Source organism: Pleurodeles waltl, chromosome 11, assembly GCF_031143425.1.
Source record: "Pleurodeles waltl isolate 20211129_DDA chromosome 11, aPleWal1.hap1.20221129, whole genome shotgun sequence".
Taxonomy (NCBI): Eukaryota; Metazoa; Chordata; class Amphibia; order Caudata; family Salamandridae; genus Pleurodeles; species Pleurodeles waltl.
In genome coordinates, this window is record NC_090450.1 from 776,079,597 (window position 1) to 776,103,952 (window position 24,356).

Consider the following 24,356-nt stretch of genomic DNA (forward strand, 5'->3'; position numbering starts at 1 on the left):
CAGCAGAGTGGGAAGGTGCGACGGGTGCAGTTGCCATGGGCACTGCAGGGGCCCCCAGGGGCCCCACGACACCCCTCACCGCCATCCTGTTCCTGGCGGTCGGAACCGCAAGGAACAGGATGGCGGTGAGGGGGTCGGAATCCCCCATGGCGGCGCAGCAAGCTGGGCCGCCATGGGGGATTCCCAGGGCAGCGGAAAACCGGCGGGAGACCGCCGGTTTTCCTGGTCTGGCCGCGGTCAGAGTGCCCTGCGGGGCACCACCAGCCTGTTGGCGGTGCTCCCGCATCCCCGGCCCCGGCGGTCCTTGACCGCAAGGGTCGGAATGAGCCCCTTTGTGTAAAATGTGGACTCGTTAGGTAAACCAGCAGGCGAGCTTCTGTTCTGGCCATAATCCTCATTTCCCAGAAATGTAATCTCAACAGGAAGCACTCACAAATATGAATGTAGCAGACACCCCACTTGAAGCTCCACTTCTGGAAAGAACAAATGATCCTAACTCCTGGGTTTGGAAAAGGCAAAGCAAGTTTGCTTACTCAGCAATTCCATATTGAAAAAGGATCTGAAATCCTTTGTGGAGGTGAATGCATCTTTCATGTATTGGAGCACAATCACACACTCTCACACCCACATAGACGCTTTCACACCAACTCTCACACCCAGACAGACGGTCTCACAGCCACTCTCACACCCAGAGACACCCTCTCACACCTATTCTCATACCCAGAGAGACAGGGCCTGTGGCCAACTCCTACTGTGCATGGCCAAAGGCTATGTACAGCATGTGGTTGGGTGAACAGAGCGGGTTGGCCACAGGGCTTGGCCACAGGGCTTGGCCACAGGTCAGGCCCTGAGGCTAACCCCCTGCCATGCTCAGCTTAAGGGCATGCACTGCGGTTGTTGGATTAACAAATAGTAATGAAAATGACTTTACGTTAAAAAAACATAGAAAGTTACTGAAAAAATAAAGCTTACAGGGACGTTATAGTTAGGAAACAGAATTAAAACATTTGTTAAAAATGCACTTAAAAAACACGTTACATGAACGTTATAGTTGGCCTCAAATTTCACTTGTATAAAACTATTCAAATTGAGAAGTTATAGTTAGAGGTTTTTCAAGTAACTATAACTAGTGGCCTAAGGTAACTATAACTCGTTGCCTCGCCATGCACTGCTATTTACTCCAGATATTACAGAACTCATGATAACTTCTATAACATCAGTAAATATGAATGAATTATTAGCAGTCAAAATATTGAAGAAAAAACTGTGCATGGTGAGGGTGTGAGTCATTGTTACTGTGAGGAAACAGGGCTGACTGCAGAGGCCCTCTAACTTTTTGCCCCCATTTTCACTTTTTGCTGGTGTTGTCCTGACTCTGATGGTGCCCTTGGTACTGCTAACCAGTCCCAGGGCCTGTGCTTTATATAAAATAAGTATGCACATTAGGCTAATTATAATTGGCTAGGTCAACCTACCAATAAGTCCCTAGAATATGATAGGGCATGTAGGTTTAGGGACCCCAGCCTAGGTAGTGCCCCTGAGGTGCACTGCTGAGGTGCCCAGTATCATTTTAAAGGCAGGCTTCTTTTAAACTAAAGTTATATGCAAATTAAAAGTGCTTCCAAAGTCTTAAACCATCTTATTTTTACATATAAGTCACCCCTAAGGTGTTCCCTATTTGCTCCTAGGGTTGGGTGCCATGTAACTACAAGCAGGGACCTTATAAAAATTGTTTTATACACCCTGGTGAAGTAAAAAAAAACAAATGTGCTATTCCGTCACTGTAGTGAATGGCCTCCATAGGCTAAAATAGGGAGACTTTGGCCCTCATTACAATATTGGCGGTAAATCCCGCTTACCGCCGTGCAGAAGACCGCCAACACACCACCTTGGCCGTGGAATTCCGCCACAGCTATTACGACCCCAGCTCGGAATCAGCCAAAATCTAGACACCCACACAAGTCCGCCACACCAAAGGTCAGTGCTAAACTGGCGATAACAAAACCTCCACCGTCACGGCAACAGGAATACGCCCACACTATCATGACCCACGAATCCACGCAGTGGTCTTTCAACTGCGGTATTCCATTGGTGGTACACACCGCGACGGTCAAAATACACACACATTTACAAAACACTACCACATTGGACAAATCGAAATACACACACTGGATACACATACACACACCACTCCCACACACCCAACACAATATAAAACACACACCCACATTACCCACAAACCCTTACAACCAAACATTTGGAAGAAGCAGAGAGACAGAAAAGCAAAGACCACACCAGCAGACAGAGGCACACAACACCATCACTCATACACATCCACACATAAATCACCACACACCCCTAAACATCACCCCACACATCACAACACACACCACCTCACACATCACCCACAACACCCCATGGCACAGCAAAGACCCCCAGGTTTTCTGAGGAGGAGCTCAGGATCATGGTGGATGAAATCATCTGGGTAGAGCCACAGCTATTCGGATCACAGGTGCAGCACACCTCCATAGCTAGGAAGATGGAGCAATGGCGCAGAATCGTGGGCAGGGTCAACACACCCAAGAACACCGATGACATCAGGAAAAGGTGGAACGACCTACGGGGGAAGGTGCGTTCTGTGGTCTCAAGACACCACACTGCAGTTCAGAGGACTGGCGGTGGACCCCCACCTCCTCCCCCACAACTAACAACATGGGAGGAGCAGGTCTTGGCTATACTGCATCCTGAGGGCCTTGCAGGAGTAGCTGGAGGAATGGACTCTGGTAAGTCAAATCTTTAACTACCATGTCCCCCACCCTACCTGCATGTTATCACATACCCCCACCCTCTAGAGAGACTTGAGAGACTGTGGCTTTGCACTCCCCAGGATAAAGCAGTGGGTAAACCACCCACTGGAGAGACTTGGGAGACTGCGGCTTCGCACTCCCCAGGATAAAGCAGTGGGCAACCCACCCACTGGAGAGACTTGAGAGACTGTGGCTTTGCACTACCCAGGATACATCAATGGGCATGGAGCCCCCTAGTGGAGCTGGCGCTGTGCACTCATCCGGCTGAGGTGCCCCCCTTCCCTTCTCCCTGAGGTGCCTGTTTTTTTTTCTCCATCTGATGCCCCTGCAGTGTTCTCTCCATTTCGATCGGGTATCTTGTGTGGGCCTCGCCCATGCATTTTGGGCCCAGTGGTCCACGGACTATATTGGTGCAGTACCTGGACTTGAATTCTTGAGGTTCATATTTGTTTATAGTGTATATAAAATTTTGACCAATGGATTTTACATGATTACAATCGTTCAACTCACATCCTTTTGTCATTGCATTCTTCCAGGAAGGGTTGGGGGTGTAAATGTACTGTTTCAGCATGTATTGGTGTGTGTGTTGTTGTCGGTGGGGGTGTTGCGTGTTGCATGTGTGTGTCACTCTCTTTTCCCTCCCCTCCCCTATATTGTAGGTGCAGTACTCACCGTGGTCGTCGCCGCCATCGTTCGTGCTCCTGGTAGAGGAGTAGGAAGACAATTGCAGGGAGTATTTGGAGTTCAGGCTCCATGGCATCCTGGTTCCTCGTGGGTTGTGTAGAGATGAGTGTTTCCCCTTCCAAGTCCTGTTTCCGCTGTGTTTTTGTTTGCGTTGAATCCTCCCTGGAAAAGGTGGCGGATTGGCCTGTCATAATAGTGTGGGCGGTACATTGTCTCCCGTCTGACTGTTGGCGGTGACCACCATGCTGTTTGTCTGTGCCGCCGTGGCGATCGGAGTGTTAAAGTGGCTGTCTATGTTGGCGGTTTCCGCCGTGGTCGTAATCCCATTTTTTTTCCAGCAGCCTGTTGGCGGTCTTACCGCCGCTTTAACACCGACCGCCAGGGTTGCTATGGGGGCCTTTATTTTAATTAACAAAGTCCCCTTAAGTGTCAGACACCTAGGGTTTGGTATCAAATTAATTGTTATAATAAATCTCACAACTTACAATTGTATATAACTAGTTTAGGTAAAGAGTTTTAAACTCTACCTGAAAAGTTGCCAACTTCAGCTCTGTAGTGTCCTTCTCTGATTGCCTGGCTGCCTTGATGAGGTGTGAAGTGGCCTGGGCTGAACACAAAAGATGTGCCTGGGGGAGGAGATCTGCCTCAGCTGAAGGGGAAGCAGGAAGTGGGAAGGGCTGCCAAACAGGTCTTCAAATGCAGGGATGGACATTTGGAGCAACCCAGCAACTCCCTCACATCCTGCAACCCCAATTAGGTGCCCTCTTGATTAGATTAGGAGAGGGCAGGAGAGGGGTGTGTTTAGGATTTTTAGACACGCCAGTGGGTGGGCTCAGCCAGATGTAACCTCCAAAAATCAGTTTCAGCCATGATGTATTTTTGAAGAATGTTATTCCCTGGGATTGATTTGTGCCACACTTCCCAGAAAGTGGTCATCACAGGGGGAAGGACCCTGCATCTGATTGGAGATCGAGGACCCCCCTGTTTTTCACCCAGGAGCAAGGATAAATATGGTAGAGCTGCACCCACACCTCAGATCCCTACCAAATCCCTACAAGGAAGAACCTCAGGAGAAGAAGGACTGCCCTGCTGGTCCCCTGGCCTGCACCTGGATACTGCACTATTAAACACTGCACCAACTACACACTTGGGCTTCACCACAAGAAGGACTTTGCCTGGCTTCAACTGGTTCAAGGAGGGACTCCCTGTTTGCTGCAGGTGAAATTTTGCTAACTAGAATCCCCTGTCTCAGATCCTGAGGAAACTGACCAGCTGATCACTGGCCAGTGACCAATTTGAAGTTTGTGCCATGTGCATTCTGGGAGTTGTAATCCACACCCTCAAGGAGCAACTCAGAGCTTCTGGAACCTTGGGGTGAGCTGTGGACTCAAAAACTCAAAAATAACCTTAGAAGACCTTCTGGAAGAAGATCCAGAAGTTTGGAGAAGATTGGAGACATTTTTGGAAAAAGCTCCATAAAGGGACCGTCCCTCCGGGGCAACTCTAGCTGGCTTGCCTCAACCGTGACCCGGCCTGACTTGCAGGCTTGTCCCGCAGAACAAAATCTCCAAAAAAAGTGACTAATAGGGTCATTATGACCCCGGCGGAGAGTGTTAATGTGGCCTATGACCGCCAACAGGCTGGTGGTATATACCGCCACATTATGAGATTGGCGGGTTGGCTGCAGCCAACCCACCACTTCTCCTCTCATACCTCCATGCCAGTATGAGCTGCTGGGCCATAATGTGTGTATCTCCAGCCCAGCAGCTGCCAAAGTACCGCCAGCGGCATTATGAATCTCCGTACCCCCATGGTTTTCGTGGCACTAGCAATACCATGAAAACCATGGTAGTAGGCCCTACCGGTGACAGGAAAATCCTTCCCTGTCACTGGTAGGTGGCTCCCCCACCCACTCAACACTCACCAGACACCCCCACCCCCTCTCCATCCTAACACCCCCATCCCCTCCGAGCCTCACACATACACCTCCCATCCCCTCCGATCTTCAGATACACACCCCTACACCCTCCGATCCACAGACACACCCCCCACCCACCTTACACACACACACCAGCAGAGATGCTCCACGCATACACCAAATCACTCACACTGGCATACACGCATTCACACATACATTGGCATATATGTATTCAGACACGGATACATCTAGACATGCTCATACACATTCTTATAACAATCACACTGACATGCAGACATGCACTCACCTCACCATTCTTACACGCATTCACTCACATGCATACCACCACGCAAATAACACAACACACACAAACGCATTCACACACTCACTCACACATTCATGCACACATTCTGACACACACACACAAAACACCCCCTACCCTACCCCTCCCTCCCCTGTCGGAAGCCCGACTTACCTTGAGCAAGGAGGTCTTCCAGAAGGGAACAGGAAGGGGTGCTGCTACCGCCCGCAGCACCCCGCCAGCCCATACGAATTGTCATAATACGGCTGGCGGCATTCGAATGGCATGGCGGTGCTGGTGGTAGCAGCATCACCTTACCACCGTCCACCACCAGCAACACTGCTGGATTTCTGCCCTTCTTGTGGCAGAAGTCCGTCAGTGTTCATAATATGGCGGACGGATGGTAGCCGCGGTGGCGGTATTTTGGCGGCCTTCACCGTGGCGGTAGGCGGTTTTTACTGCTGATGTCATAATGACCACCTAAGTCCAAACATAGAAAGTTGACTGGGACCTCCCGAGCAGTGTATCAGAAGAGGGCTCCAGGGACGTCGGATCAAGATTCAGGTTCAGCCCGGTCAAAGGATTTTCCTCTCGAAAATCATCTAAGTCCTGACGTAAAAATCTTCACCGAGGGCTCCCACGACACGTATCCGAGGAAGGGCTCCAGGGAGGTCAGATCGGAATGGCTACTTCGTCCTGCTGAAGAAAATCTTCAAGAAACGACTAAGTCCAAAGGTAAGCTTTTGACCGAGGCCTCCCGCTTGCTGTAGCCGAGCAGGGCTCCGTCACTGTCGGCCTCAAACTGTGACTTTGCCCCAGTCAAGGTGCGACCAGGTGACCAGATTGGCGCTATTCTTTTCCATGGACTAAAAAGCATTAATTCTTTAAAAATTCATATCTCCGGTTCCTATTATTCAGTTTTATTCATTTTGGTGTCATTTTAAAGATAAAAATATAGGCCCTCATTACAACATTGGTGGTAAAAGCCGCTTACCGCCATGCAGAAGACCGCCAACACACCGCTGCAGCTGCGGAATTCCGCCAAAGCTATTACGACCCAAGCTCGGAATCCGCCAAAATCTTGACACCCACACAAGTCCGCCACACCAAAGGTCAGTGATAAACTGGCGATAACATAACCTCCACCGTCACGGCAACAGGAATACGCCCACACTATCATGACCCACTAATCCACGCAGTGGTCTTTCAACCGCGGTATTCCATTGGCGGTACACACCGCCGCGCTCAAAATACACACACTCTTACAAAACACAGCCACATTGGACAATTCGAAATACACACACCTGATACACATACACACACCACTCCCATACAACCATTACAATATAAAACACACACCCACATCACCCACAAACCCCTACGACAAACAATTCCGAAAGAAGTCCAGAGAGAGACAGCACCAGCAAGAACAACAGCAACCACAGGTACAAGGGTATTAGCGGTGAAGATGCTGCACCTCCGTATCGTAACAACTCGTATTAAGCAACAAAGTCAATGAGGTAAGAAACTGGTGCCAAATTGGTCGGGTGCCCTACTACCCTAATGGGCACTGAGAGTTGTGTACCAAGATACACAATAACAATAAATGCAAGATGACCAAGGCACACAGAGGTATAAAGTCCAGCAAAGTTTTAGGAAAAAGTATCCCTGGTAGTGTGAATCCAGAAGCGGAGAGAAAAGCGCTGATTCCAGGTTGGTGTTGAACAGTGTCTTTATTCATAGACAGAGTTTGTCGTAGGTTAGTTTCATCTTTCAGAAAACAGCCAACACGTGTTTCGTCACACAAGTGACTTTATCAAGGCTGCAAAACAGTAATCAATACAGACTGGTATGTACAGTTGTCTGAAGGAAATAAGCCTACGTTGTGTCAACAAAAATTATAAAATATAATGTGCCCGTGATCCGCTTCAGATAAGTGCTTAAGCATGCACACGCAAGCGAGTGGAGAGTAAAAGGCATGGCAAAACAAGTGATATCGTGTAGTCCCAATTGGTTGTGTAGTGAGAGAAAAAGAGATGACAAGTGAGTTAAACACCGGAGAACATCTAGTAATGAGCATGTAGTAGTTATAGTGCTACTAGATGTGCATAAAAAGTGAAAACCGTAGAGCATATGTACTAGATTGCAGAAGTGCATAAGCGCGAGATGTCAGAGAAAAGAAATGCCCAACAGAGGACTCCAGTCAAGGGAAGAGAATCGCTGTGTAGGGTGGAGAAGGAAGCGTGATAGAGGGGAATAGTCCTAAGAACTATCTCCACTCTAATAGAAAGTAAATTGACCTATTGGAAAAATATGTGTCTCCTGTCTGATCTTGAGTACAGGTACTTACATGTTGCAGCACCCCGAGCACCTTGCATTTACATTCTACCAAAGGTACACAAAGTAGGCAGCTTTCCACCAGGCAGGCCTATCATTTCAGGCATTGGCTCTCCTACAGAACACATCTCCGAATACATCGACTCCTTTCTTCAACACATGGTTCGGAACCTTCCGTCCTACATTCAGGATACCAGGGGTCTACTGTGTCAACTTGAAGACATTGAATGGACTGATGATTGTATGTTTGTCAGCCTAGATGTTAGCTCTCTTTATACCTCCATCCCTCTCGAAAGGGGTCTGGAGATGCTCTCAATGACTCTCAGTTCACATGATGCCACCCTCTATGAGCACACGCAGATGCTCCTCGACCTTTACGCGCCTGGTACTTGAGAATAATGTATTCTTACACAATGGTGACTGGTATCGTCAATGCCAGGGGGTAGCGATGGGTGCAAAATTCTCTCCATCATATGCCAATTTGTACATGGGCCAATTTGAAAAGATACACTTATGGTCCAAGTGCCCGACACACATCACCCAACATATTCTCTATTGGGGGAGATACATTGACGATATTCTAGCAATCTGGACGGGTAACACTTCCGATCTTGACACACTCATACATCACCTCAACACAAACGATTTCAACCTAACTTTCACACACAAGGTGGACCATATCCAAATTGAGTTCTTAGACCTTCTCCTGTATATTACCAACAATAGGATCACCTCCAGACTGTACAGAAAACCAACAGCTTGTAACTCTATCTTATATGCGCAAAGCACTCATCCCCTGACACAAATCAGAGCAATTCCCTACGGAGAAATGATCAGAGTTCGACGCAACTGCACTGACTCTGACGTCTTTAAACAAGAACTCATTAATTTGAAACACCGCTTCCAAGCATGTGGCTACACTAAGGAGCTTATCTCAATGACTATCAAACGCATATCCTCGAAAGACCAACACTCGCTTCTCATCAGGGGCTCCAAAAAACCGTCCAAAACATCCAACAAACGACCCGTCTCTTTCATCACTCAATACAGTCCCGCTAGTAAAACTGTACTTCGTGTTCTTAAGAGACACTGGCATTTACTACTACTGGACTCATGTCTAAAGAACTATGTGAACAGCTCACCAACCATGACACATAGCAGGGGAGGCACACTCAGAAACATCTTGTGCCCCAGCTTTCTTATGCCCCACACACAGACACACTCCTCATCGTGGATCCCAGCCAAACCCAATGGTTTTTTCAAATGTGGTTGCTGTATTTCGTGCCAAATGGCTCTCAACAAAACTACCTCTTTCACTTACAATACCAAGACTGTTCACAGTGTTAGGAGCTTTATCAACTGCAACACCAGATATACAGTCTATTGTATCATATGTGTATGTGGCCTGATCTATGTCGGCAGCACAATACGTCCACTCAAAGAACGTATTCAGGAACACATAAGAGCCATTAGAAACTGCAACACCACATACCCACTGGCCGTTCATTTCAACACCTTACATGGCGAGAGGGATCTCTTAAACATCAGATTTCATGGGATTGCTCAGGTTACGGGTTCACAGAGATGGGGTGACAGAACCAGGGACCTCCGTAGGTGTGAGGCCAAATGGATTCTGAAACTCCGTGCAGTGGAACATGGACTGAACACTGACCACGAACTGCATTTCTTCCTCACCTAGTTTTGTGATGAACCATAAGGCTCTGGGAATATTCACTTAATTGCATCTAGTGCTATATGTTTAATTGAACATTTGATTAATTCAATATCTAACATGTGTTATATGGACATGCATTTTCCACTAAGGCTCACTTTTAGTATATGTTGTACTTCTACCTACTAATCTGGACTGTAACCCCCTATACAGTAGTCTTGATTGGAATCTGTCTCTTTGAATCTGTTACAGAGTTTACATATTGTTTTCCTACATACTTACCATTACTCTTTGTTGTCTGACCATATAATGTTTAACTTTCATAATATGCATCGTATATACTGCGGTGTATACGGCACTGAGGAACCATGTTCCACATTTGGATGTTACTACTACATTTTGTGTTCTGCGCCCACTGTTTGGTCTTACAGTTTGTCTCAACAATACTATCCTATATTTATCCCGATTTTCGCAATGTTGTACTACCTATCTGGGGATACATTTTCTAACTTGTTTCTATATTCCACTCCTCACTTTCACCAGCATGCTTCACCATTTCATGCTCCTATTTACCTGAAAGTAGTTCATATTAATTTGTTTGAACTAAGATATTCGCACCTCTCGGCTTTTGTTCTTCCTCCACTCCTTCGTTCCTATTTTTTTACTTCCACTTAACCTCTACAAAATGGCCGCCTCTTTTTCCAGCGCTTTCAATACTTACGTTAATGCCATTCGACAGCATAGTCCTGTTTCTATTTTGCTGCATTTGGACCACTCATAAAGAATGCGCGGGGCTCTCAGACCCCAGACGCGCTCCATCGGACGGACCGGGTGCTTCACGTATACTAAACAGGTATCTTTGAGACTCTCATTAGACGCTATGTACTGTTTATGGGACATTTGTGTCCCTCTTACTTACTCTTTACCCTCGCAATATACTTTTTAACTAATGCATTACACATTTTTTTACTCAACGCCGTCTGAGCGTGCATCTTCCAGTAAGCAAACCATATAAGAACGAGCGCCCACACCCAGGTGGCTGCTCATGTTCCCTTAGGATACCTTCCTCTGAAGTAGGCTCTTTTAACCGAGTCTGCTCCATTGCCCAGTCTGCACATTTATTCTACACGGTTAATCTTGCACCACATAGGCGCTAACTGGCCTCGCTTTTATACCATTACCTTACCTGCATTTTATATTACGACCTTATTATGTACGATCCCATTTGCATTTTCTAAAGCCCCTAATTCTGGGCCCCCGTTCTCTCTGGTTATTTGCCATTTACCGTCTTCACAGGGGTTTTTTCGTGGACGACCCCGGGACTTTTCTTCACTGTAGACTCTCTCGTTTTTATAGGATCACGTCTGGAGGCTTATCAGGGCCTCTACATCTCTATTTACGATCACTGGACCACTAAATACTTACCTTGCCAGGTCCAGTGCATACTTACTACTTACCTTCATATCGGTTTGCGGTTACATTTCCCTTGGCCGGACGGGCCCAGGTATGTTCTTAGGACTATTCCCCTCTATCACGCTTCCTTCTCCACCCTACACAGCGTTTCTCTTCCCTTGACTGGAGTCCTCTGTTGGGCATTTCTTTTCTCTAACATCTCGCGCTTATGCACTTCTGCAATCTAGTACATATGCTCTACGGTTTTCACTTTTTATGCACATCTAGTAGCACTATAACTACTACATGCTCATTACTAGACGTTCTCCGGTGTTTAACTCACTTGTCATCTCTTTTTCTCTCACTACACAACCAATTGGGATTACACGATATCACTTGTTTTGCCATGCCTTTTACTGTCCATTCGCTTGCCCGTGCATGCTTAAGCACTTATCTGAAGCGGATCACGGGCACATTATATTTTATAATTTTTGTTGACACAATGTAGGCTTATTTCCTTCAGACAACTGTACATACCAGTCTGTATTGATTACTGTTTTGCAGCCTTGATAAAGTCACTTGTGTGACGAAACACGTGTTGGCTGTTTTCTGCAAGACGAAACTAACCTACGACAAACTCTGTCTGTGAATAAAGACACTGTTCAACACCAACCTGGAATCAGTGCTTTTCTCTCTGCTTCTGGATTCACATTACCAGGGATACTTTTTCCTAAAACTTTGCTGGACTTTATACCTCTGTGTGCCTTGGTCATCTTGCATTTAGCATCCACAGGTACACAACACCATGACCAACATAACTTCTACTCACCTCACACAACACACCATGACATATCAGCACACTTATCACCACACACTCCACCCCACACATCACCTACACCACCCCATGGCACGGCAAAGACACCCCAGGTTCTCGGAGGAGGAGCTCAGGGTCATGGTGGAGGAAATCGTCCGGTTGAGCCACAGCTATTCGGATCACAGGTGCAGCACACCTCAATTGCAAGGAAGATGGAGCTATGGTGAAGGATAGTGGACAGGGTCAACTCAGTGGGGCAGCACCCAAGAAATCGGGAGGACATCAGGAAGAGGTGGAATGACCTACGGGGGAAGGTGCGTTCCGAGGTCTCAAGACACCACCTGGCGGTTCAGAGGACTGGCGGCGGACCCCCACCTCCTCACCGACAACTAACAACATGGGAGGAGCAGGTCTTGGCGATTCTGCATCCTGAGGGCCTCGCAGGAGTAGGTGGAGGAAACCACCCATCCGAACACCAAGCCCTGCATGCAACAACAAAGCATGGGCACCCATCACTAAAGCATGCCCACTGCACATACCCATACAACCCCCTAAACCATCATCACACAAGGTCCCACACAGGAATGCAAGCACTGGGGTATACGGTCACCCACCCATTGCACACCATGCCACACACAGATGTAATAAACATATTTTTATACCCCTGCAGGACCCCTACCCAACGTCACCGGATAGGAGGGTCCACACATGTCCACACCACCAACAGAAGAGGCCCACAGTGATGACAGCAGCTCTGTCCAACTGGATCTAGATGACCAGCCCGGTCCATCAGGGACCTCGGGACAGTTGGTTCCCCTCACCCAGTCACAGGCCACCACTGACCTTCCCCCCTCTGGAAACACCAGCACAGCACCCACCCAGCGGGCCCATACCTCCGTCCCCAGGACACGTCAATCAGCTGTGTGTCCACCACTACAGGGAACCCAGGCTAACCCACCACCTCAACAACAACAGGGACCTGGTCTCAGTGGGCACACGGTCCAGGGGACGGAGGGAGGCCCAGGAACACAGGGGAACTGGGAGGGCTGCTGTGCAACAGGGGGTGGACAGGCCAAGGGAACCCACTCTCCACGAGGCCCTCTCCTCCATCATGGGAGCCTAACACCACTCCCAGGAGACGATGGCAATGGTACTGGCCAAATTTCAGGAGACCCAGTGCCTGCAGGAGGAACTCAGGACCATCAGCTCCACCCTGTGCACCATCATAGGGGTGCTGAAGGAACTTGTGAACACCAGGAGGGACACTGTGGCACTACAAGGGGCCCCCGACACTAGCATGGACGATGAACTGCCCACCACCTCCGCCGGCACTAGTGGACAGGACGCCCCACCACAGGACCACCACACCAGCACCCCACCCCCTGCAGAGGGAGAACCACCCAGCAACCGGTCCCTGAGATCCAGGAACAAGACAGAGCACGATGCCAAGACCCCCGCCAAGAAATGAGACCACCCTGATTGTCATCCTACTGTCCCACTTTGTCACCCTGTCCATACATAAACTGCCCCAGCTCCACTTCCTATGCCCATTTGGGCAATGCACCTATGAGACTAATAGACTGGACTCTGCTATGGACATTACTCCGCCATCACCCCTCACCATTTCACTACCCCCTCCAATATTGAGCACTTAAATAAACACACTTAAAGTACAAAACAATCTGGAGTCTGTCTGTGATTTCGAAATAGTGTATTAGCAATTACAGTGACAAAATGCTCTTTCAATTGTAATGTCAACATACCTATGTCACACAGCTCTAGTCCATGAGGAATCTAAGCAGATGTCACACAGTGGGACCCACATCTGTGAAATCATAAGGGAAAGTGACAACTCAGTGACCATACACTGGGTGAAAATGACAGACGGTAGAGAGGTAGTAGTGTTAAAGTACATGTATTGGGCAGGTCTGTACTCTTACCTGTGTCTCACTGGAAATATTGCTGGATCACTGAGTCCCTGTTGTTCATGTGTTCTTCCTCGTCTTCACTGTCCACAGGCTTCACAGCTGCCACAACACCGCCATCTGGACCATCCTCCTGCAGAAAAGGCACCTGTCGTCGAAAAGCCAAGTTGTGAAGCATACAGCAGGCCACGATGATCTGGCACACCTTCTTTGGTGAGTAGAATAGGGATCCACCTGTCATATGGAGACAGCGGAACCTGGCCTTCAGGAGGCCGAAGGTCTGCTCGATCACCCTCCTAGTTCGCCCATGGGCCTCATTGTAGCGTTCCTCTGCCCTTGTTCTGGGATTCCTCACTGGGGTCAGTAGCCATGGCAGGTTGGGGTAACCAGAGTCACCTGCAAATGGCGAGGGACAACTGTTAGACATGCACTAACCTGGAGGGATATCCCCAGACCCAGACAGCCATTCCCACTGTCTTGCTCCCAGGTGCTCACCTAATAGCCACACACGGTGCCTCTGGAGTTGACCCATCACATAAGGGATGCTGCTATTCCGCAGGATGTAGGCGTCATGCACTGAGCCAGGGAACATGGCATTCACATGGGAGATGTACTGGTCTGCCAAACATACCATCTGTACAGTCATCGAATGATAACTCTTCTGGTTTCTGTACACCTGTTCACTCCTGTGGGGGGGGGGACCAAAGCCACATGTGTCCCATCAATGGCACCTATGATGTTGGAGATGTGTCCCAGGGCATAGAAATCACCTTTCACTGTAGGCAAATCCTCGACCTGAGGAAAAACGATGTAGCTCTGCATGTGTTTCAGAAGGGCAGACAACACTCTGGACAATCCGTTGGAAAACATAGGCTGGGACATCCCTGATGCTATGGCCTCTGTTGTTTGAAAAGACCCACTTTCAAGGAAATGGAGCACTGACAGCACCTGCACTTGAGGGGGGATTCCTGTGGGATGGCGGATTGCTGACATCAGGTCTGGCTCCAACTGGGTACACAGTTCCTGGATTGTGGCACGGTCAAGCCTGTATGTGATAATCACATGTGGCTCCTCCATTGTCGACAGGTCCACCAACGGTCGGTACACCGGAGGATGCCGCCATCTCCTCACATGTCCCAGTGGACGGTGCCTATGAAGGACAACAGCGAGCACAGAGTCAAACAACTCAGAGATACTTACCCACAGTTTACACAGAACACCATTCATACACAAAAGGTGGCCTGTATGTGTGTTGAGTCTAGGCCTAGGTATATGTGACGCAGTTGAAAATGAAGCCATGTGGGCCCCTGAAATGGCGGCTGCCTGACCTGTAAAGTGGGACAATGGGATGTGAGGTACCTGCGCTGGCGTTGTACACCGTCATGGTAGGCGGTCGAAGACCGCGGCACAATGCTGCATTGGTTAACATTGGACCCTATGGGTCCCAGGAGCCAATGACGATGTACGCCGGAGGTGACGGTACGCACCGCCGCGGACGTGACCGCCATTTTCTATCTGTTCAATCACTTGATACCTGATCTTCGACAGGAGAGGACCTACACTGCAAGTGCTGCTGTGACCTCAGTCTGGAAGAGACAATGGCTCGAGTGTCTGGGGAAAGGGCCCCTGCCTTCACATCGGAGGAGTTGGAGAAACTCGTGGATGGGGTCCTCCCCCAGTACATGCTACTCTACGGTCCTCCAGACAAACAGGTAAGTACACAGGGAGCACGTTGTATGGGCTATGCCTGTGTGGAGAGGGCTGGAAGTAAGAAGGAAGGGGGGAGAGTGCTGCATGCATGAAAGACAGTGAATGCATGTGCCACATGGCAAGGGTAGGGATGGGGGCCAATCAGTTTCACGGTGCAGTTGGTAATTACTTACTCTTCCCCCTGTACATTTCTTGTAGGTCAGCACCCACCAGAAAAAACATATTTGGCGTGCCATCGCCAAGGACATCCGGACCCTGGGGGTCTACCACAGACGGAGCACTCACTGCCGGAAAAGATGGGAGGACATTCGCCGCTGGAGCAAGAAGACGGCAGAGGCTCAGCTGGGGATGGCCTCCCAATGTGGGAGGGGTGCCCGTTGCACCATGACCCCCCTGATGTTCAGGATCCTGGCGGTGGCCTACCCGGAGTTGGATGGGCGCTTGAGGGCATCACAGCAGCCACAAGGGGGTGAGTACACTTTAATTCTGCTCACTTTGCATGCAGTGGAGGTGTCTGGGTGGGGGAGGTGGGCTGTGGGTTTCCCTAGGCCAGGGCGAGTTCCGTTGGCAAGGCCCCTCCGTAAGGCAGGCCATGTGGCACCCCACCCCACCTCTGTAGAGTGCCAAGTACACCTAGTCATGCCCCTGTGTCATCTATGTGTGCAGATGTCGTCCATAGCCTTGTAGGCCATTTCCCACCAATTGAACAGTGGAGCCCAAGAGCGCGGTGTAGTACAGGGGGCTTCTGTGTCTGTCGTGTCCGCCAACTGTAGTGGTAATGCATGCAGTCAACATGTCTTTCTTCTGCCCCCCCCCCTTTTTGTGGTCTCCCTGTTCTTGTGTGCATTAGCATCATCAGGCGGAGGAGCAGTGGCACCGGAGCACCAGGGGGCTGCATCCCACATGGCCATGGAGGGCCACACTACAGACTCGGACTTCACCAGTGGGACGGAGGGCGAGGGGAGCTCCATGGCGGGGACAGGAGCTGACACCAGTGACACGGACTTGTCCTCTGATGGGAGCTCCCTTGTGGTGGCGGCAACATCTGTGCCACCCCCATCTACAGGTACAGCCGCCACCCCCCTTCCAGCACCGCCCTCCCAGCAGCCCCTCAGCCTTCGCCCCGTGCCCGCTCACCCGGGAGGGTGGGCATCACCTTCGCCCCAGGCTCCTTAGGCCCTGCCCCAGTCACCCCTGCTGCCCTCAGTGAGGAGGCCATTGACCTCCTCAGGTCCCTCACTGTTGGGCAGTCTACCATTTTGAATGCCATCCAGGGTGTAGAAAGGCAGTTGCAACAAACCAATGCATTCCTGGAGGGCATTCATTCTGGTCAGGCGGCCCTTCAGTGAGCTTTTCAGACTCTGGCCTCAGCACTGATGGCAGCCATTGTCCCTGTGTCTAGCCTCCCCCCTCCAACTTCCTCGACCCCTACCCAATCCCCTGTACCTCAGCCTATCCCAAGCACACCTACAGACCAGCATGTACACACATCAACACACAAGGGAAGCTCAGGCAAACATAAGCACCACACATCCCACAGGCACTCACGCAAGCATCACACACATGCAGACACACCAACATCCACTGCCTCCTCTGTGTCCCCCTCCTCCTCGTCTCCCTCCTCCCTCCCAGTCTCATCTACACTCACACCTGCATGCACTACCTCTACATCCACTACGTCCCTCTCCGGCACACCCACCACCACACCCCGCTCACGTGCAGTCACCACCCCGACTACCATTCACACGTCCCCTGTGTCCTCTCCCAGTGTGTCTTTGACGCCCCCTCCCAAGATACACAAACGCAGGCACACACCCACCCAACAGCCATCCACCTCACGACAGCCTCCAGCGCATGCACCTTCACCCAAAGTCAGCAAACGTACACCTCCTACAACCACCAACTCTTCCTCCACTCCCAAACCCCCTCCAGCTACCCATCCCAGTGTGTCCAAAAAACTTTTCCTGTCCAACCTTGACCTCTTTCCCACACCTCCCCCACCCCGTCGGTCTCCTAGGTCCCGAACTAGCACCTCAGCCACAACATCTCTGAGACCAGTGGTGCCTGTAGTCACCGGAATCTGGAGTGCACCGGCCACCAGGGCAGCCAGTGTGGCATGGAGCCACAGCACAGACATTCCCCCACCTGTGAAGCATCAGAAGTTGGCCAGTGCCTGGCGGGAGAGGGGGAAGACTCCGGCCATCAAAGCCGCTCACAGGGGTCCCGGTGGGAGTGTGGAGTCAGTTGTGATACCTTCCAAGGTGGGGAAGGGCCACAAGAAGCCCGGCAAGTCTGGGAAGAGCAGCACGGCGGAGAAGACCACCATCATCCCCGCTGCCCAGGAGGCCACCTCCAGCACAAGCCCAGCTGCCCAGGACAGTCCTGCCAGCACAAGCCCAGCTGTTCAGGACAGGACCGCCAGCACAAGCCCAGCTGCCCAGGAGGACCGCCAGCACAAGCCCAGCTGCCCAGGACAGGCCTGCCAGCACCGTCATCTCAAGCACCTCTGAACTGGGCACCGCCATCTCAAACACTGCTAAACAGGGCACAGATGTCTCAAGCACCACTGGCCCATGAGCGGCAAGGGCACTGACGCAACTGAGTCCGTCACGGGGTGAATGATGCACTCTGTGCACCATGCCCCCTCCATAACCAGTGGAGACTGTCATCCACTACCTCTGTCCTTAGCAGGATGAAGCACTCTGGGCACCATGCCCCCTCCAGAACCTGTGGAGACTGTTATCCACTTGAGAGACTGTGGCTTTGCACTCCCCAGGATATGGCAGTGGGCAACCCACCCACTGTAGAGACTTAAGAGACTTTGGCTTTGCACTCCCCAGGATTGAACAGTGGGCAAACCACCAACTGAAGAGACTTTAGAGACTGTGGCTTTGCACTCCCCAGGACTGAACAGTGGGCAACCCACCCACTGTAGAGACTTGTGAGACTGTGGCTTTGCACTCCCCAGGATTGAACAGTGTACAACCCACCAACTGTAGAGACTTGAGAGACTGTGGCTTTGCACTCCCCAGGATTGAACAGTGGGCAACCCACCCACTGTAGAGACTTGTGAGACTGTGGCTTTGCACTCCCCAGGATTGAACAGTGGGCAACCCACCAACTGTACAGACTTGTGAGACTGTGGCTTTGCACTCACCAGGATTGAACAGTGGGCAACCCGCCCACTGTAGAGACTTGTGAGACTGTGGCTTTGCACTCCCCAGGATGGAACAGTGGGCATGTGGCCCCCTCGTAGATTTGGGGTTGTGCACTCAAGCGGCTGAGGTGCCCCCTCTTTCCCTCCCCCTGAGGTGCCTGTTTAGTTGCTCTCTGATGCCCCTGCAGTGTTCTCTCCGTCATGGTCGGGGATCTTGTGTGGGCCTCGCCCATACCGTGTGTTCCCAGTGTTCCACGGACTTTCTTAGAGTACTGCTCTTTACATTCTTCCGGGGGGGTTTGGGGCCTGTCACTGTGATGTATTGATATGCATTAGTGTGTGTGTTGTAGTGGGTGAGGGTGGGGGTGTTGCGTGTGTATGTCCCTGTTTTTTCCCTCCCCTGTGTCGTAGGTGCAGTACTCACCGCGGTCTTCGCCGCCGGCGTTCGTGCTCCTGGTAGAGGAGCAGGAAGACTATTGCAGGCAGAATTTGGAGTTCCGGATCCATGGCGTCCTCGTTCCTCGTGGGGTGTGTAGAGGTGAGCATTTTCCCTTCGGGATTCCTGTTTCCGCCGTGTTTTTTTCGACGGTGAATCTGCCCCGGTAAAGATGACGGATTTGCCTGTCATAATAGTGCAGGCGGTCCATTGTCTTCCGCCTGTCTGTTGGTGGTGACCGCTGCTCTGTTTGTTTGTACCGCCGTGGCGGTTGGAGTGTAAAAGTGGCTGTCTTTGTTGGCGGTTTCTGCCATGGTCGTAATTGCAGTTTTTTTACCGCCGGCCTGTTGGCGGTCTTACCGCCGCTTTGACACCGACTGCCAGGGTTGTAATGACCACCATAGTCTATGTTTATAAATTGGTGTTGTATTTTTATTGTGTTTTGTGCTACCAAGGGTTGAGCTGGGTTTAATTTATTGAGACCTAACTGGACCTAAGTGGAGGTTTGTAGCCTATTGCTAAGTGTAGGTACTTACCTGGCCTTACCAATAATCCACTTTCCAACAGTTACCTTAGGACGCACGTTATAGTTACTTGAAATAACTATAACTGCTGAATTTTTATGGTTTTGTATGAGTGAATTCAGAACATAACTATAACATCCCTGTAACCTTAGGTTTTTCACTGAATTTCTATGTTTTTTAATGTAAAGTAATTTTAATTACTATGGCCCTCATTACAACCCCGGTGGTCGGTGTTAAAGCGGCAGTAACACCGCCAACAGGCAGGACGGTGAAAAAAATGGGATTACGACCACGGCGGAAACCGCCAACATAGCCAGCCACTTTAACACTCCAACCGCCACAGCGGTTGCAACAAACACCGCGGCAGTCACCACCAACAGACAGGCGGAAGACAATGTGCCGCCCACCCTATCATGAGAGGCCAATCCGACAGCTTTTCCGGGGCGGTACCAATGACATCAAAAGCATGGCGGAAACAGTACACTGAAGGGGAGCCACTCACCTTCCGACACTCCACGAAGAACCAGGACGCCATGGAGCCCGAACTGCAGATCCTCCCCATGTTGGTGTATCTACTAATACACCAGGAAGTAGAAAGAAGGCGGGACGACAATGACGGTGAGTACTGCACCTAGCACACAGGGAAGGGGTGGAAATAAAAGACAGTTACACACACTCGTTACACACAACACCCCCACTCCCCACCCTCACCCACAACACCACACACACTAACACATCCAACAACATTACAGATACACCCTGTTACCCTGTGGAAGAATGAGAGGACAAAAGGATTTGACTTTAACCAGTGATATTTTGAACAATTAGATAGAGCAATCGAATTAAAATAAATCAGTATATACAAATATTTACATTATGTACTGAAGGCCATACACTGTCCCTTGTAAGTGTCTGTGGACCAGTGGTCCCAAAAATCATGGGCGAAGCCCACACATGACACCTGTATTAAAACGGAGAGAACACTGCAGGGGCATCTGGTCGAAAAAAAACAGGCACCTCAGGGGGAAGGGGGTAGACACCTCAGCCGGAAGATGGTACTACGCCACTGCTCCTTGAGGGGGCTCCATGCCCACTGCTTGGTCCTGGGGAGTTCAAAGCCACAGTCTCTCACGTGGGTGATTTGCCTACTGCTTGGTCCTGGGGAGTTCAAAGCCACAGTCTCTCAAGTGGGTGATTTCCCCACTGCTTGGTTCTGGGGAGTTCAAAGCCACAGTTTCTCAGGTGGGTGGTTTTCCCACTGCTTGGTCATGGGGAGTTCATAGCCAGTCTCTCAAGTGGGTGGTTTGCCCACTGCTTGCTCCTGGGGAGTTCAAATCCACAATCTCTCAAGTGGGTGGTTTGCCCACTGCTAGGTCCTGGAGAGTTCAAAGCCACAGTCTCTCAAGTGGGTGGTTTGCCCACTGCTTGGTCCTGGGAAGTTCAAAGCCACAGTCTCTCAAGTGGGTGGTTTGCCCACTGCTTGGTCCTGGGGAGTTCAAAGCCACAGTCTCTCAAGTGGGTGATTTGTTCCACTGGTTCTGGAGGGGGCATTGTTCCCAGTGTGCTTCATCCTACCAAGAATTGGGGGAGTGGATGCCTTCTTCCACTGGTTCTGGAGGGGGCATTGTGCTCAGTGATGCTGCACCTGGCAGTTCCCATTTTCTCACCTGGGTGTCTGAGCCATGAGATGTGCATGGAACAGGTAGCATGATACTCCATGGAGGCAGAGCCACACTCCATCCCATGGCGACTTAGGCTGCAAACTGCTGGTAGTGCCAGTGCTGGTGGCGGTGCCTCATGTGGTGTGTGCAGGATCCAGGACGTCACCTCCAGCCTCGGACAGCTGCCCACTGGGGATGCTGCTGATGTCCAATGTAGTGCCACCGGCTGGGCACGTGGCGGTGCAGATGGCGGTGCAGGTGGCAGTGTCTGCGGCGGTGTTTGCGGCGGAGATCCTGCCGGTGCTGCCCATGGTGCAGGTGTATGTAGTGGTGGAGGGAGACACCAGACCGTCTCCGGCAGCCTTGGACGGCTGATCACTGGAGAGGATGCTGGTGACTGACGTTGTGGCAGCTGCAGTGCAGGTGGAGGTGCAAGTGGTGGTCGTTGTGACAGTGCTGACCGTGGTACAGGTTGCTAGCCTGTCTGGGGAAATGGTGGTCACCAGCCCCTCACCAGGAGGCTTCGTGCCCTGAGGTGACTTGGCCTTGCTCTTGTGTCCCTTCCCCACCTTGGTAGTCACTGCTGGGACCTTGGCACTGTCCTCTTTGTGTTTGGATGAGGCCTTGCTGGGTGGGTGGTGCAACTTTCCCCTGCTGCATGCCGGCCCCTTCTTAACCTTGGCAAGTGGCGGAAACGGGTTGTCCTTCCCATCTGTAAGTGGTACAATGGCAGCCCTGACGAGTGCCCCCGTCGATCCTCCCGGACTTGCAGGGACTACAGCGGATGCCGATTTGGTGGCTGAGGTGCTGGCCTGGGATATAGACATCCTGGCCCTAGAGGAAGGACAGGGGGGAGGTGTAGGGAGGAGGTCAATGTTAGCTAGGAAAAGTTTTTTTGACACACTGGGACGGGAAGATGGAGGGGATGTGGGAGTGGAGGAAGAGGTAGTGGTTGTAGGAAGTGTACGTCTGCTGAGTTTGGGTGAAGGTGTATGGGATAGAGGCTGTTGTGAGATGGATGGCTGTTGAGTGGGTGTGTGCCTGCATTTGTGTACTTTGGGAGGAGAGCTCACAGACACACTGGGAGAGGACACAGGGGACGTGTGAATGGTTGTGGGGGTGGTGATTGCTCGTGAGCGGTGTGTTGTGATGGGCGTTCTGGTTATGGAGGCAGTGGGTGATGATGTAGTGCATGCATGTGTGAGTGTAGATGATACTGGGAGGGAGGTGGAGGAGGAGGGGGACACAGTGGAGGAAGTGGATGTTGGTATGTGTCCATGGGGATGGTGCTTGTGTGAGTGCCTGTGTGATGATGTGTGGTGCTTATGTTTTCCTGAGCCACTTTTGTGTGTTGATGTGTGTGCATGCTGGTCTGAAGGTGTGCTTGGGATAGGCTGAGGTAGAGGGGATTGGGTTGGGGTAGTGGAAGTTGGAGGGGGGAGACTGGACACAGAGACAATGGCTGCCATCAGTGCTGAGGACAGAGCCTGAAATGCTCTCTGTTGGGCCGCCATGCCAGAATGAATGCCCTCCAGGTATGCATTTGTTTGTTGCAAATGCCTGTCGACACCCTGGATGGCTTTCAGAATGGTTGACTGCCCAACGGTGAGGGATCTCAGGAGGTCAATTGCCTCCTCACTGAGGGCAGCAGGGCTGACTGGAGCAGGGCCTGAGGTGCCTGGGCTGAAGGAGATGCTCACCCTTCTGGGTGAGCGAGCATGGGAAACACGCTGAGGGGCTGCTGGGAGGGCGGTGCTGGTAGGGGGGGTGGTGGCTGTGCCTGTTGTTGGAGTGTGCACAGAGGTGTCTGCCACCACCAGGGAGCTTCCATCAGAGGAGGAGTCACTGTCACTGGTATCCCCTCCTGTCCCTGTCGTGGAGCTCCCCTCGACCTCCGTCCCACTGGTGGCTTCACCCTTGGTGGATTCACCCTCATGGGCCATGTGGGATGCAGCTCCCTCCGTCACCGGTGCCTCTGCTCCTCTGCCAGATGATGCTAATGCACACAAGGACAGGGTAACAAAACAAGAAGGGGGGGAAAGACAGAGGACAAACATGGTCAATGCCAGCAACACCACTACCGTTGGCGAACACAACACAAACTGAACTGTCCTATGCACTAGGCCTTTCCCAACCATTCACTAAGGTAGTCACCAGTCCATAGGGTACAATGCCTACTGCCAGCACCTGCATACCTGATACCCACAGGACCCTGCACACTAGTAGTTGCCCACTTGTCCCATTGGTGTTGGGGTGCTTCAGAGCCTGCAAACAAGGGACCTACCCTTGCATGATCGCCCTGGCCTAGGGGCCCCCACAGCCCACATCCCCAAGCCATGTAGTTCCTAAAGCGCACAAAGTCAGGATTCAGAATCTGTACTCACCCCCCGTGTGGCTGCTATGATGCCCTCAAGCACCCATCCAACCCTGGATAGGGCACCGCCAGGATGCAGAACATCAGGGCGGTCATGGTGCGACGGGCACCCCTTCCATGTTGGGAGGACAGCCCCAGCTGGGCCTCCGCCGTCTTCTTGGTCCAGCGGCGCAGGTCCTCCGATCTCTTGCGGCAGTGGGTGCTCCACCTGTGATAGACCCCCAGGATCCTCACCTCCTTGGCTATGGCACGCAAAATACCCTTCTTCTGGTGGGTGCTGACCTAGAGGGTAAAGACAGCGGAAAATGTAATTACTCACCCGTCCGGACCATCATACTCATTGCCCACCAGTTCCCACCCATCCCCTGATGCACATACACTGACCACCTCTCATGCAGCACTCAGGGCAGGATGCCTTATCACCCGCCAACATGTGTCTAACATCCACACCACTCCAAACTGGCATTGCCCACACATCATGCTCATAGTGTACTCACCTGTTTGTCTGGAGGGCCGTAGAGTAACGTGTACTTGGGGAGGACCCCATCCACCAGTTTCTCCAACTCCTCGGCAGTGAAGGCAAGTGCCCTTTTCACAGACACATGAGCCATTGTCACTTCCAGACTCAGGTCACAGCAGCACTT